Here is a 16,558-nt window from a genome sequence, read left to right as displayed (position 1 = left end):
AACTGTACACATATAAAGACAAAGGGATGGAGTTTTTTTACACAGTAGTTTAATAGACTGTAAATTAAGGGAAGATTAAACTTGTTTGAAATTTTCCCAAGTGTTGTCTCTCCACTTGAAAAAATCTTGTCAAGGATAAGCAGTATCTTTTTTTTTTTTCCCACAAGGATGTAAATATTTTTCTGTTTTCTTCTCATCACAAAGATACACACTTTGGCCTATACATGAGTTGATCAGAAATTTTGTGGACTAGCCTGGATATCTAAACACTACTTACAACATTGTTTCTATCAATTATTTAAAAAACTAAGTTGATGTCTTCTGAAATCAGGTTTATGGATAATGAATCACGGAAAATTGCTGACAATAATAGCTAGCACTACTTCAATATAAACTTAATTTACTCACATTTATAAACACTAATATTACAATTCTTAAAAATTAAAAATTGAAGACTACATGGAATCTATTTTTTTCACATAATATACTGTCTGTAAAATTCAACATTAATGTGTTCGTATTACTTTCATACCTAATCAATTGGGCATCAAGAGACTTTACCAATTATCTCTGTCAATTCTACCACTGCTAGTAATTCTTAATACTCAAGTTGGAATTTTGGGCCAATCTATTAAAACCTTGTTAGCATTTTTGTTTTCTCAAGCAAACACGTTTTTACCTACCCACACCTCTCAGTGCTAGAGAGCAACTTTTAGAAGCACTAGCAAACCACCACCACTGGAATCGGATAAACGCCGGTGATTCAGATAACTCCAGGAAAGATTTACCCTCCTGTGATTTTCCTAAATATCAGGCAAAGAAAACACATATATCCTATACTACTAATGTTATTTGAATGCTTGGTTTACATAGCACACTAATTTCTCTTTTCCACTAGTTTCCATAAATACTAAAGTATCAAAAAGTACTACTTTTGGCTAAAAGTTTTCAAAACAACCATTATATTTTCACACTATTTAATTAAAAAAAGAAACCAAGCTACCAAACTTATATTCAGGCAAAAAAAAAAGAGTTTTTCTTTCCCCAATAAAATGTAGAAATATTTTAATTTACATATTACAATGAATCAATAACGAGTCAAAATCCAGTTACACATTCATAAAAATTCCATATATCATCCTCAGAATAATCAGTTTCTGTACAAAGATTTACAGGTGTCCAAGTATGTAGTTTTTCCTCAGTGTGCTAGAGAATTTAAAGGCTCTGCTCGAATATTCCCCAAATCAAGCACAGAATCTGTTTCTTCATCAATTTCTCCAATGACTGCAACGTTGTCACCTCTTACAATGTATAATCCCAGTACCACTTGCTTTACCCCTTGTGAAGAGCTGAATACTCGCTCATGGCTTTCATCCAAAATCAAATTAATGGTCTGGTCAAAACCTTTCAGTGTTCCCACAATCATTCTCCCATCAGATGTAATAACGGCAACAGTTCGGTCGAGGTAGTTCTCCAAGGCGGAGGTCATGCTGCTCCGCCCGGCAGTTCGGGGTAACGCAGGGGTGCCGGCGACAAGCAGAACTGAAAGGGCGCGCCAGAACCCGGCAGCGGTTCGCGCCTGCGGGCCGCAGCAAATATCGTGAGAGTTACTGCTTACAGCAATGCCTCTCTTAATTATAATTTGGTTGCCAATCTGCATGAGTAGCAGTTGCATTCATGATGAGCCTACATCCAAGGACAAAAGCATCATTCTCAACTCTGGCTGCACATGAGAACTATCTATGCCCAGGCCAACACCCTTAACCAATTAAATTAGAATCTCTAGAAGGCAGGACATAGGCATCAGTATTTTTGCTCTGTTTCATTGTTTGTTTTTGAGGTAAAGTTTATGTATAGTGAAATGCAGAGGTCTTAAGTCTACAACTCTATTGGAGTAACAAACACCCCAATCAAGATACAGGACATTTCCCCTACTCAGAAAGTACCCTCCTGCCCTACATCCAGTCAGTGCCCCCACTTTCCATAAGCAATCATTCCTCATATTTCTAATGCTATAGCTTCATTTCTAAACTTCATATAAACATAATCCATCACATAGTGTGTACTCTTCTGTACCTGACTTCTTTCACTAAACACACTGTTTCAGAGATTCATTCATATTCATTTCATCAAGAAAAAAGTACTTCATTCTTTTTGACTGCAGAGTAGTATTCCAGTGTATGAACACACTGCAATTTGTTTATCTGTTCCTTCTGTTGACCAACAGCGGAGTTGTTTTAATTTGTGGACTATTAAAGCTGTTATAAATCTCCCTATACATTTTGGGGACATGTTTTCACCTCTCTCAAGCAAATACCTAGGAGTGGAACTGGTGCAGCTGTATGTTTAATTTTAAAAGAAACAGGCATCAACTTTTTTTTACGGTTCCAGGTAACTCCAATGCAAAAAGCCTTTATGTTTTCTAATGTGGTCATGGCAAAGTATTCTAACATTTTTGTCTGTCCCATGTTTTCTGTTCCAGTCAAGAAAAAATTATGTTGCATTTTCTTTTTAAATCCTTTGTATGGGTTGGAAGATTATACTACCTATGAATTTCACTTGAAACAGAAAAAAGGGGCATTTAAATATATACGCTGTATAAAAGGGGGCACAGAGTCATAAGAGTCATATGATTTGAGAACCAGATGAATTTGACTGAATCTGTCACCAGAAAAATAAAAATTTATGTATAATTCCAATGTCGTATTCCATTTGTATTTGAGAACTATGAAGTCCATCCTCAGAATACTTACAAGTCCACAGACCAACCCCAAATTAAAATCTCCTGCTCTTACATTAAATTCTATGAGTCTTGACTTCACTGTGTGTAAGATGACCAAAGATAGAAATCATAAAATATATTAAACTACATAAAACATATGACAAAGGACACTATCAATTGTGTTATTAAAAGTTATGAAATTAAAGAATCTAAATATTAAGACTTCTTCTAAATGAATAAGAAAAAGATGGCCTCCACAGAAAAACGAAAAAAAGGGCAATAAACACATGACTCCTAAAATGAAATAAAACCAGCCAGAATATTTAAGATGCTCACCTCATTACATGAATTTTTAAGTGATCAAATTACCATTATTTCCATCAGATTGACAATTAAAAAAAAAAAAAACTCGTAACACCACGTGTTAGCTAGCATTATATAGACACATCTATTATCACACTCTTAGTGGAGGCATACAATAGTATAAATGTCCTTGATGACAATTTGACAACATGTATACATAAAGTTAATGTCTATACGCAATGTCTACTTTTAAAAATTTCTCCTTAGAAAGTACAGATGCTCCTTGACTTATGATGGGAGTTACATACCGATAAAATAATTTCAACTTATAATAGGTTTAAGTAAAAAATGCATTTAATACACGTAACCTACCAAACATCATAGCTTACTCTAGCCTACTTTAAGCACGCTCAGAACACTTACATTAGCTGCAGTTGGGCAGAATCACTAAACACAAAGTCTATTTTATAAGAAAGTGTTGAACATATCATGTACTCTACTGAATACTGTATTGAAAATGAAAAACTGAATGGTTGTATTGGTACTCAAAGTAGGATTTCCATTGAACATGTATTGCTTCACACCACCATAAAGTCAAAAAATCCTAAACTGAACCATCCAAAATTGGGGACAATCTGTACTAAAAAATCAACTAGACATATGTACCAGAGTTTCACAAAAAGGGTTAAATTATAATAGCAAAAAATAATGGGAGAGGGTGCTAAATAAATATACCTTAGTAGTGGTTGGTTAAATATAGTCTGACTCATCCAAGCAACTACATTCTAAGCTGCTTGTAATATTATTACCATACACAAAGAGCAGCATGGTTATACTACCTTGAAGAAGGCCAGGCATGATGGCTCACACTTGTAATCCCAGCACTTTTCAAAATCCCCGTTTTAGGTGTATTGTGAAGATCACTGGTGATATGACAATGTCATTTCCAAGTGGAATTATTAAAGTCTTCACCAGAAATTCAACTCCAGCTATGTTGTGCTTCAGGGTGAAAAAATATCAGCAGACTAGAGCAGATTTTTCCAAATGCACAACTTGTGTTCAGGTTTATACACCTTTTGTTTTGAAGGTTGAAATTTCTTTTTAAGAAATTTTTTCCTGCCAGGGGCAGTGGCTCACCCCTGTAATCTCAACACTTTGGGAGTCTGAGGCAGGTGGATCACTGGAGCCTAGGAATTCGAAACCAGCTAGGCAACATGGCTAAACACCACCTGTACCAAAAAAAAAAAAAAGTACAAAAATTAGCTGGGCGTGGTGGCACGTGTCTGTAGTCCCAGGCTGAGGTGGGAGAATCGCTTGAGCCTGGGAGGCAAAGGTTGCAGTAAGCTGAGATTGCGCCACCACTGCACTCCAGTTTGGTGACAGAGCGAGACTCCATCTCAAAAAAAAAAAAAAAAAATCATCTTAAATGCTGTATGATTATTAATCACCCCAGTTCAGTGAAAAGATAAGTAAATGAATGCATGCATGCATGCTATATGGGCATTTAAAAAACATCACCACTACCACCACACACACACACACACCCACCCAAAGGGCCTTCATTTCTGATCCCCAACTACCACAGGATTCAATAATGTAGTAGACACTCTACCACAGAAGGCACTCCTAATATCTAACAACAGCCACATTCTAACATAACATTAGACATATGTGAACTCTTCTTGCTATACAGTGGTCTCCCCTTGTTAGGGGGTGAATACATTCCAGATCCCTCAGAATACACCTGAAACCACAGATAGTGTTGAACTCTATATATACCATGTATTGTTGCTCTAATAACTGAAACAGCTACTACTAAGTGACTAATGGGCGGGTATCATATATGGATATGCTAAACAAAGGGATAATTCACATCTTGCCCTGGATGGTGCAAGATGGCACAAGATTTCATCACTCTACTCAGAACAGCATGCAATTTCAAACTTATGAATTATTTCTGGAATTTTCCATTTAATATTTTTGGACTGTAGTTGACTGCGGGTAACTGAAATTGCAGAAGGCAAAGCGTCATGTAAGGGAAAACCATTGTAGTTGTCACTGAATTCTAACAACTTACTGACCTGAAGTTACCTCTTGTCCGATAGCCAAAATCACCTGGGATATGAGAAAATTTTCTCAAAAAACACATATATCAATCTATATTCTGATGTTTTTTTTTTTCTCGGTTTTGTTTTGTTTTTTTTGAGATGGAGTCTGTCGCCCAGGCTGGAGTGCAATGGCACAATCTTGGCTCACTACAACCTCTGCCTCCCAGATTCAAGTGATTCTCCTGCCTCGGCCTCCCAAGTGGCTGGGATTATAGGCATCCACCACTGTGCCCAGTTAATTTTTCTATTTTTAGTAAAAATGGGGTTTCACCATGTTGGCCAGGCTGATCTTGAACTCCTGACCTCAAGTGATCCACCCACCTCGGCCTCCCAAAGGGCTGGGATTACAGGTATGAGCCATCATCCCTGGTCCCCCAGAGTTGATTTTCTTTTCAAGAAGCAGATTACAACAATTGAGAAGCAATGCCAAAAGCTAAAAAATTCAATGTTGCTAATTCAGCACATACTTTGTAGACACAAAAATTCCTAAATATTCTCAGTGGCCCCCATATTTGCTACACAATTGGTTGGCATTTTTTTAAAATCCGAACCATTTTAAAACATTTTTTAACATAAAAGTCCTAAGAATCTATGGTGCACTTTTTGTTTTGTTTTGTTTTTATAAGATGGAATCTCACTCTGTTACCCAAGCTATAGTGCAAGAGGGGCAATTTCAGCTCACTGCAACCTCTGCCTCCCGAGTTCAAGCGATTCTCCTGCCTCAGCCTCCTGAGTAGCTGGGATTACAGGCGCCCACCACCATGCCTGGCTAATTATTGTATTTTTAGTAGAGAAGGGGTTTCACCATGTTGCCCAGGCTGGTCTCAAACTCCTGACCTCAAGTGATCCCCCCACCTCAGCCTCCCAAAGTGCTGAGATTACGGGTGTTAGCCACTGCACCTGGCCCACAATGCGTATTTTTTTTTCAGTTCTGAAAACCCTCATTCTTTGAGCAAAGATATTCCTGCTAAAACTGTTTCACATTCAATTATTAAACTTTTGTGGGACATGCCAACCTCAATAAATAATCACATTTGTAGTATATTTATCAAGATAAGTGCTATATATTCATAAAAGCAAATTAACACAAAAAAGAAACAGTATGAAGTAGTATTTACAGGACTATGAAAAAAATCAAACTAAAATGTTACAATGTTTATCATTTTCATTAAATTGAATCCTCAAATGTGATGTACTCAGGTCCATATGTAACCAAAACTGGACTGGCAAGATTAAGTCTGACATGTAACAAAGGGCTCCCTCACTTTCTAATACAGTATAGTACTCTCATCTGTTACTCTCATCTCTTGTACAACATACTTTCCCAAGAGTCAATGCACAGACTAAAATGACTAATTTTCATTTCACCAATTCCTACATTTTTCAAGCACAGGACACAACCTCTGCAACAGGAGTTGCAGCTCAGCTTTTCCTCCTCCTCCTCTCCGCCACAGATTATTTTCAAAATTTATTGAAAATAATCGAGAACAATCTGAGGTGAGAGTAGAACAATCTGGGGGCGGGAGGGTAGATTACATGCACTTTTAATATATCATCTCAATCAAAGACAAGCTGATTCCCTCCACACATCATTATTACCCAACTGTCAGTCAGCAAACTAAACCCAACTTGCAGCTACTGTGTTCTTTGGTCACCACAGTTTTAAAAGGAGTAGCTGGTAGGGAAGTAAAGAGTGTAGGGAAACCAACATTCTGAAATCAGTAAGTTTTACATTTTAAAAAAGAATCCAGGTCTATAATGTCTGGGGGGGGGGGGGTCTAATTTCATGTACAGGCACAAAAGAATGTCAAATTAATGTTCTACAATCCCCCACAGACTAAACATTCCTAGCTTATATGCAATATGAGACGTGTTGGCTTTTGAATGTGCCACCTCTGCTTTATAGCAAAGGACTGACAACCAAAAACTATTCCCAGATAATCCATGTCTTAATATCAGTAAGCTTCTAGTTTCAAAACAACTGGAAAGAAAAAATTCACTTGGGTGGCTGAGTAAAGTAGAACTATCAAGAAAAGCTTAGGAAATAACTGAAATCAAATCTCCCCACAATGTTTGTATTATATTTTTTTTTAAAAGCATAATAAATCCCAGTTGAATTTTCCCAAGGTAGAGTATTGTGACTTGGATGACCATTGTAGTTTTCAAGAAACAGAAACGTAGCAACATGAATCCCTTAGACCTAAACAACAGTGGCTCCAGCCCTGGATTCCTTGAGTTACGGGGTACCACTCCAGCTATACAACCCTCCCCATGAAGCAAGGAGTCTATTGCGCCAAGAGGACTTGTCTAACTGGAGCACATGTTTCATCCCCTAACGCTACATCATTCTATGGGTATGCAGGAACCTAAAATATCTGCCCAGACAGCCCTCAACAAGCTTCCAAAGCCTCTTTCACCAGATCAGTCCTCCAGAAAGAAAACTATACCAACTAGACTCTTGTATCCTTAGGCTTTAAGGCTACCAAGAGGCAACTGTATGCAGAGGGTGTGAACAGAGTTGAACATGTTGCTTGGGATGTCTATATAGGTCTGCCCAAATACTCAATTGTGGTAACAAGCAGTGAAGAAGGGAGAAGCAGAGAGGGCTGTGGACCAGAAGCCAGACAGTAACTTTCTACCACCACAGTTTGACACGAGGAACTCCAAAGAGTTTGAAAACACTAAATTCTAACCTGGCCTCCCAGGGTCTTATTATGGTATACTTATGAAGGAAGGAGGACGAAACTTTTTTTTTTTTTGGCAAGTTCTTTCTTAAGATTGATTTATAACTTTTAAATCAGACGTACAGTATATGAGACTTCATTTGTACTCTTGTTCCTAGACCCACAAAAGCTAAGGGCAAGCATGTCTGAAAGGCTTATTTCTCTGAATCACCTCAATCTAAATAAAGCACTTAGATAAGATCCTTTAAGATAATAGTATTCACTAAACTGTAAACCACAAGTTCTATGAGTTTCAAATTAAGATAAATTAATACACAAGGTATCTGTAAAGTCAAGAAGCATAAAAAAATTTAAAGTATGCTAGCTACATATTCATATAACATGCTCATTATGTTTTTCTTCTATTTCCATATACCTTTTCAGGGAAAGTATCTCTAAGTTTAAAGCAGTAAGTCCAATTGTTAATCTAGGAAAAAAAAAAAAGTAAAACAAATACACAAGCCAGGAGCAGTGGCGCCAACCCATGGTCTCATTATAGTCCCAGCTACTTGGCAGGCTGAGGTGGTAAGATTACTTAGGGCCAGGAGTTTGAAGCTGCAATGCACCATGATCATGCCTATGAATAGCCACTGAACTTGTGCCTGGGAAACACAGTGAGAGCCCCTCTCTTTAAAAACTAAAAATAAAAATTACAATACAGTATTTAACCTGTTATTCCAGGCTTTGTGGACTCTCTGTAGTGTATCTATTGTGCTTCCCCCCGCCCAGATTAATAGAATATACTGCTTCAAATTCAGCACCAGTGAAGGGGTCTGGAAGTGGGGGGGGAGGGGGAAAGCTAATGATTCTTTATGTGAAAATATAACAGATATAAAAACAAGAGTATCCTGTGTTTTCTGACTTTTCAGGTATATTGTACAACTACACTTAGGGCCATCTGTCTGGGAGTCATCCCACAGAACATGAGTCCTAATGTCTGAAATGTATTTACATCCTATTGGGAAAATCACACAAGTAGAAAATCTATAAATGCAGATTCAAGCTTGCAAAGGTAAATCCATGATGACATGTAGTCCAAAACTTGCGACAGTTCCAAGAGAAAGACAGGAAAATTAACATCATAAGGCACTTAACAGCATACATGTGTCAAACACAAATGAATCAGTCTTGATACAACCTCCAATTAAATTTCAGCAAAACATCACTTTTTATATGAATTTGGTATTAATGAAAATTTAAATGTTATAGTTTATATATAATTAACTTGTGCTGTTATAATTGTACACAGTCTAAAACAAGGATTTTATACATAGCTTTATGAATGGAGATATTTAAGTACCATTATTTTGAAAATTCAACATTGAGGTGGTATTCCTTGATTTTTTGTTTTTCATTTAATTGAGGTCAAAAGTTTACAAAAGTTATAAAAGTTTAGGGAAAATTAAAATAGTTATGGTGACTAAGCCTACTGAATTACCACTCATTGCAAGGGTCTCTGCAGAGGACCTAAAAATACACAATATTTCTAACTTCAAAATTACAGAAGTTATTTAACTGAACGTATAAAGGCCTCATGCCAGATGTATCATTCAACTGAAATTCTTTATCTTAATATTATTTTTTCATTCACATAACAAATACTTATTGAGCACTTATTATGTGCCAGATACTGCTCAAGGTTGTGAGGTAGAGAACAAAGCTAAAATTCCTACCCTCATGAAACTTATTTCTAATGCAAGAGAGAGATACGCAATAGTCTAACTAGTCTAAATAACTAAATAAGGTAAACTGCCGGAGAGGGAAAAAGATGTGAAAAATACTTAAGAGGCCAGCAGTCTTTAGAATTAGCATATTCCTCATCATACCAATTTTATGTTCACTTGAAAAATTCACTAATGGGGTTAAACTGAGGGCTTCCACTGGCGTGTCACCAGCATTTAGTCTCTATATAAAATCCAGCTACAGTCAAGCACACACTTGATTGGTAATCAGTACCTTCACAAAATCTACCTTCTAATGTAACAGCACAGCAAGAATCGGGATCCAGAACCATCTTACAGATCAAATGAATTTCAAAAGTGTAAAGTGACTGTATTTCATTGCCCCTTTTTACTATTCTTTAATGGCTTAAGTTTTTACATGAACTAGATATAAGCCCTCTTACTATGCCATATTCTCTTTCATATGTCAATGACATACTCCTTAAAAGACAACTGATCCTACAGGAAAAAAAATTACATATGAATGCTAAAATTACTAGTCAAACCTTTAGGGAGAAATAGTATTAAAATATCTCCCCGAAAATATCTATGTGGTGGTTTAAACATGCCTGCAAATTATTTGGTACTTCTCTCTCAGGAAGGCAGAGTTTAGTTCCCCTCACCCTAAGGGTGAGCTGGGCTTCTAACAGATACATTACGGAAAGGTAAAAATAGTAACAGTGGAGAAACCTGGCAGACACCACCTTACCCAAGTGACCAAAGTTCAAATCACCAGTAATAAATAATGTTAATATCATATACTCTTCTTGATATGGTAAGAAGAGCACTTCCCTTGTGTGATATTCTTCCTAAAAATCCACAATCTAGTATAATCAAGAAAAAAATCAGAAAAACCCAAACTTAGGAACATTCTACAAAATATCCAACCAGTACTCTTCAAAAATCAAAGTCATGAAAAACCAGGAAACACTAAGAAATTGTCAGATTGGAGGAAACTGAAGACCTGAGGCCGGGCGTGGTGGCTCACGCCTGTAATCCCAGCACTTTGGGAGGCCAAGGCGGGCGGATCACAAGGTCAGGAGATCAAGACCATCCTGGCTAACACGGTGAAACCCTGTCTCTACTAAACATACAAAAAATTAGCCAGGCGTGGTGGCAAACGCCTGTAGTCCCAGCTACTCGAGAGGTTGAGGCAGGAGAATAGCTTGAATCTGGAAGGTAGAGGGTGCAGTGAGCTGAGATCGCGCCACTGCACTCCAGCCTGGGTGACAGAACAAAACTCCATCTCAGGGGAGGGGGGGAAACACCTGAAAACTGGGCTGGGCAGACATTTTAAGTTCCTGCATATTTTAGTGGCTCATGCCTGTAATCCCAACACCTTGGGAGACCTAGGCAGGAGGATCATTTGAGGCCAGGAGTTTGAGACTAGCCTGAGCAAGATAGCAAAACCCTGTCTCCACAAAAACGAAAATTAAAAAAATAAAAAACATAAAACTAAATACAACATGGTCTCTTACACTGGATCCCAAAATAGCAAGAGGACATTTGTGGAAAACTTGATGAAATTCAATAAAACTCTGTAGTTTAATTAATAGTATTTTATCAAGGTTAATTTCTTAGTTTTGATAAATGTACCATGTCTATATAAGATGTTGATACATAAGAATCCTCTGGACTATTTAGCAGTTCTTCTAGAAACATATAATCACTTCAAAATAAACTTTTTCTAAAGGACAACTAATCCAGGTATTTAACTTATTGTGAAAAAGGAATGGCTGAACATTAGCTGGAGGAATTATGTCTGACAGCGGCACTCATATCCCAACATTCAACCATTTAGTGTCAAACAACACTTCACCTCCTTCAATGACCAGAAAGTGGGGTTTTCTGCTTGTTGTTTAGCTAGTACAGTCAAACAAAGTGAGACACTACTCTGCTCGACATTAAATATTTCCTGGAACTAGGACTGAGACTCAGTATTTTTTTTACAGCACAGATGTGACTGGTAACTATTAGAAAGCCTGAAAATCTCCTCATATTCTTTGGTGTTTCAGGGGTCTTCAAAGCACTTGCATTAAGTGCCAGGAATAGATCTATACCTGACTCCTGAATAAACTATAAACTTCATAATAGCAAGTAGCCCTTGTGGAGAAGAAAGGGACTTCTACATAAATATAAATTATTTCTCAACTTTCTTAATATGATACTAAACATACCATTTCCTCAACTGATTTTGCATCAAGAAGCAAAACATGGCCAGGCACGGTGGCTCACACCTGTAATCCTAGAGCTCTGGGAGGTCAAGGCAGATGGATCACCTGAGGTCAGGAGTTGGAGACCAGCCTCGCCAACATGGTGAAACCCCATCTCTACCAAAAATACAAAAATTAACCTGGCATGGTGGAAAATGCCTCTAATCACAGCTACTTGAGAGGCTGAGGCAGGAGAATTGCTTGAACCTGGGAGGTGGAGGTCGCAGTGAGCTGAAATGGGGCCAGTGAACTCCAGCCTAAGTGACAGAACAAGACTCCGTCTCAAAAAAAAAAAAAAAAAGCAAAAACAGAATTCCAGTATGTCATCCTCTCAGTAGGAAGTAAAGTCCTGAAATTGTCTGTTACTCAGGTAGCAAAAATCAAAATTAGAATGATGATGTTTAGAGGGGTAAGCAATACTGTTTCCATAAATGGCTATGTCTATGTTATCTTTAGGTCAAGTTAGAAACAAAAAAAATCTACCCTTGTAAACTTCATTAGCCTATCTTCACATATAATTTATCTTCTCGGAGTGTTTTGTATATTTTACCCTTCTCTTTTTATTTAAATAGAAAAAAAATCAGCTGGATGCAGTTGCTCACACCTTTAAAGTCCAGCACTTTGGGACGCTGAGGCAGGAGAATCATTTGAACTCAGGAGTTCGAGACCTGCCTGGGCAACATAGTGAGACCTTGTCTCCACTTAAAAAAAAAAAATTAGCCAGTCACTGTAGCCCGCACTTGTAGTCCCAGCTACTCGGGAGGCTGAGGCAGGAAGATTGCTTGAGCCTGGGATACCCAGGCTGCAGTGATCAACCCACTGCATTCCAGCCTCGGACACAGAGCAACATCCTGTCTTTAAAAAAAAAAAAAAAAAAAAAACTCACAAAAAAGACCTTGACAGCTATAGAATATGTGCTGTAAAATCGTTCTCAACAACACTGCCCATTCATTACTCAATAGCTCTTACATAAACAATGCGCACTTTAGAAATTATTTAAGTTTTTTTTTTTTTTTGAGATAGAGTTTCACTCTTGTTGCCCAGGCTGGAGTGGAATGGCGTGATTATGGTTCACTGCAACCTTCACCTCCGAGGTTCAAGTGATTCTTCTGCCTCAGCCTCCTGAGTAGCTGGGATTATAGGCGCCTGCCACCATGCCTGGCTAATTTTTGTATTTTTAGTAGAGACGAGGTTTTGCCATGTTGGCCAGGTTGGTTTCAAACTCCTGACCTCACATGATCCACCCACCTCGGCCTCCCAAAATGCTGGAATTACAGGCGTGAGCCACCACACCCAGTTTATTTAAGATTTAATGCAAGAAAAATATTTGTCTTTTCTGGAGAATTTGTGACATATTTCTTCATTTAGGGTAATGAAAACTCTGGCTCCCAGGAAGCTTAGCTAAATTTGATGTTTTATCACAGCAACTTAATTACTTAAAAGTGATACATTTCTTCACTTCTTTCCTTGGATCTGATTTTCTACTTCTATTAACTATGTGTTTACATCCTATTAAGTGTCACCTCAAATCTCATCTGTAAGGAGAAATGTTAAAAATAATAATGAAATTGAACATACAGGGATCCTATTTTAAATGATTCTACTGAAAATACAAAAATTATCCAGGCATGTGGTGGCATGTGCCTGTAGTCCCAGCTACTCAGGAGTCGGAGGCAGGAGAATCGCTTGAACCAGGAAGGTGGAGGTTGCAGTGAGCCAAGATGGCGCCACTGCACTCCAGCCTGGATAACAGAGACGCCATCTCAAAAAACATGGATCACAGGCGGAAATGCAAAACTATAAAACTTTCAGAAAAATGCGTAAGGGAAACTTTTCAGGATACAAAAATAGCCAAAAAGTTCTGGACTTCACAACAGAAGCACAATCCATAAAAGAATAATAAATGGGATTTCATCAAAATTTAAAAACTTTTGTTCTGCAAAAGATGCTGTCAGAATTAAAAGACAAGGTATGGAATGGGAGAAAATACCTGCAAACTATATATCCAACAAAGGATCCATATAAAGAACTCTCAAAATTCATTACAAACAAACAAAAAAAAAATCCAGTTAGAAAATGGGCAAAAGATACGAAGAGAATATACAGATGTTGAATAGCACCGGAAAAGATGTTCAACATATTAGCCATTAGGAAAAGGCTACCATGAAATACCATATATTCCTTCTCTATAAGAATAGTTTTTAAAACAGTCAAAACAAAACAAAAAAACAACCAATTGCTGGCTAGGATGTGGAAAAACTAGATCCCTCATACACTGCTGGTGGAAATGCAAAATAGTACAGCCACTGTGGAAAACACTCTGGCAGTTTGTATCCCATACAACGCAGCAATCATCATACTCATACTTTTATCCCAGTGAAAACTGGGATGTTCACAAAAACCTCTACATGAATATTCACAGCAGCTTTGTTTCTAATAGACAAAAATTGACAACAATCCAGATGACCTTCAACATGAAATTATTCAACAAATTGGTAGTACACGGATGCCATGGAGTACTACTCAATAAAAATGAACAAATTATAGCTATAAGCAACAACTCTGGAATCTTCCAAGTAAAAAGCCAGTCCCAAAAGTCACACACTATATGATTCCATTCACTCCTTCATTTATTCATTCATTTATGAAACTGAGTCTTGCTCTGTCACCCAGGCTGGAGTGCAGTGGTGTAATCTCAGCTCACTGCAGCCTCGACTTCCTGGGATCAAGCAATATCCCCATCTTAGCCTCCTGAGTAGCTGAAACTGCGGGCACACACCACCACACCCACCTGATTTTTGTATTTTTGTAGAGACAATGTTTCACCATGTTGCCCAGGCTGGTCTTGAACTCTTGAGCTCAAGTGATCTGCCCGTCTCAGCCTCCCAAAGTGCTGGGATTACAGGCATGAGCTACCATGCCCAGCCTGATTCAATTTATATAACATTTTTGAAAAGACAAAATGCAAGGGGTAAAGGGAATATAGGAGGGAGATGGGTGTAGTAGCAAAAACAAACAAACAAACAAACAAAAAAAAAGGTGATCCTTGGGATGATGGAACTATTCTGTATCTGACTACCAAAATTCCAATATCCTGGTTGTGAAATTATACTATAATTCTGCAAGATATTACCACTTGGGGTAACTGGATAAAAGAGACACAAGACCTCACTGTAGTAGTTCTTAAAACTGTATGTGAATTTATAGTTATCTCAAAATAAAAACTTAATTTCAATGAGAAATCTGAAGTGAAACATATTTATAAACTGGTAGTAGAGAGATTTGAATTTTAACTTTATTTTTATTTTAAAACGAAAATTAGCTAAGGCAACTAAAATATCCAATAACAATTAGAAAACTACATAAAACAGTTTCTATATTTAAGTTTTAAACTGAATGGCTAAGCAGTTTTTAAATTATAAATCCAAAGACACTTTTTGAGAGAGGAGAAAAAGGGTGCAGTGTTTGAAATATGGCAGGCAACATGGACCCAAAACAAATTACCAGCACCATAAAGGAGCTCCTAGATCTCCATCAGGCTCATCCTGGATGAAGAAATTTATGTGAAAATGAGAAATGGCCAAGAACTTAAAAGCAGATTACAGGCATATGATCAACATTTAAATGACGTTGGAAGAAACTGTGACTACTATAGAAACTGATGAAGAAACAGATAAAGAGATATATAAATCAATGAATATTCCAACATTCTTTGTCCATGGAGATGGTGTTATAGTAGTTGCCTTCCACTGACAGCCGGCTGAAACAAGGAATTTATCCTGTATAAAAAATACAAGACTTGGTACAATGGCCTATTTAAATGTGTAAGACATTCAAAAGAGAAACCTGCATACATTTTGAAATAAATGATTCCAGGATTCTTCCACTTCTGAACTGAGAAGATCTGCAGATAACTCACAACTTCCTAAGCTAAGAGGTATTTTTATTTTTCTCCAACAATTCCAATAAATGTGACCAAGATACCGAATTTTTTCAGTTCATTTGCTCCACCGATCTTACAATTTCTTTTTTTCTTTAAATTTGATGTTTGCTTTTTGATTTAAAAAAAAAAAAAAAACTATCAAGAGAGTAAAAATAAAACCCATAGAATGGGAGAAAATATTTGCAAATCATGTATCTAATAACAGACTAGTATTGAAAATTCAACAACTAAAAAACAACCCAATTCAAAAACAATGAAAGAATTTGAATAGTCATTTCTCCAAAGATATACAAATAGCCAACAAGGACATATGAAGATACTCAACATCTCTAATCATCAAGGAAATGCTAATCAAAACCATAATGAGGCCAGGTGCAGTGGATCACACCTGTAATCCCAAGACTCTGGGAGGCCAAGGTGGATCACATGAGCCCAAGAGTTCGAGACCAGCCTGGCAAACATTGTGAAACTCCATCTCTACTAAAAATACAAAAATTAGCACGGTGGTACAGGCCTATAGTCCCAGCTACTTGGGAGGCTGAGGTGGGTGGATTGCTTGAGCGTGGGAGGAAGAGGAGATTGCAGTGAGCCGAGACTGCACCACTGCACTCCGGCCTGGGTGATAGAGCAAACTCTGCCTCAAAAAAAGAAAAGCAAAAACCAACAACCACCATGATGAGATACCACCTCACACCCATTAGGACTGTTATTATCCAGGAAACAAAATAGCAAATGTTGGTGAGGATGTAGAGAAACTGGAACTCTTGTATACTTTTGGTGGAAATATACAATAGTATAGCCACTGTGGAAAACAATATGGTGGTT

The 16,558-nt window shown here is 37.5% G+C and overlaps 1 protein-coding gene and 1 pseudogene across 6 annotated transcripts in view; both read right to left on the bottom strand.

Annotated features, from left to right (window-relative positions):
• The window catches only part of ERBIN (erbb2 interacting protein), a 160,068-nt gene that overhangs the window by 119,583 nt on the left and 23,927 nt on the right, over positions 1-16,558 (bottom strand). The gene's annotated exons all lie outside the window — the stretch shown is intronic.
• Positions 388-1,609, bottom strand: LOC112625924 (annotated as a pseudogene). The gene has a single exon (XR_003119801.1). The product of XR_003119801.1 is annotated as a U6 snRNA-associated Sm-like protein LSm8 pseudogene (transcript).

This window comes from Theropithecus gelada, chromosome 6 (genome assembly GCF_003255815.1).
Source record: "Theropithecus gelada isolate Dixy chromosome 6, Tgel_1.0, whole genome shotgun sequence".
In the NCBI taxonomy this organism is placed as follows: Eukaryota; Metazoa; Chordata; class Mammalia; order Primates; family Cercopithecidae; genus Theropithecus; species Theropithecus gelada.
The sequence above is the reverse complement of the archived record's forward strand: the minus strand, read 5'-3'. Positions and strand labels throughout refer to the sequence as shown.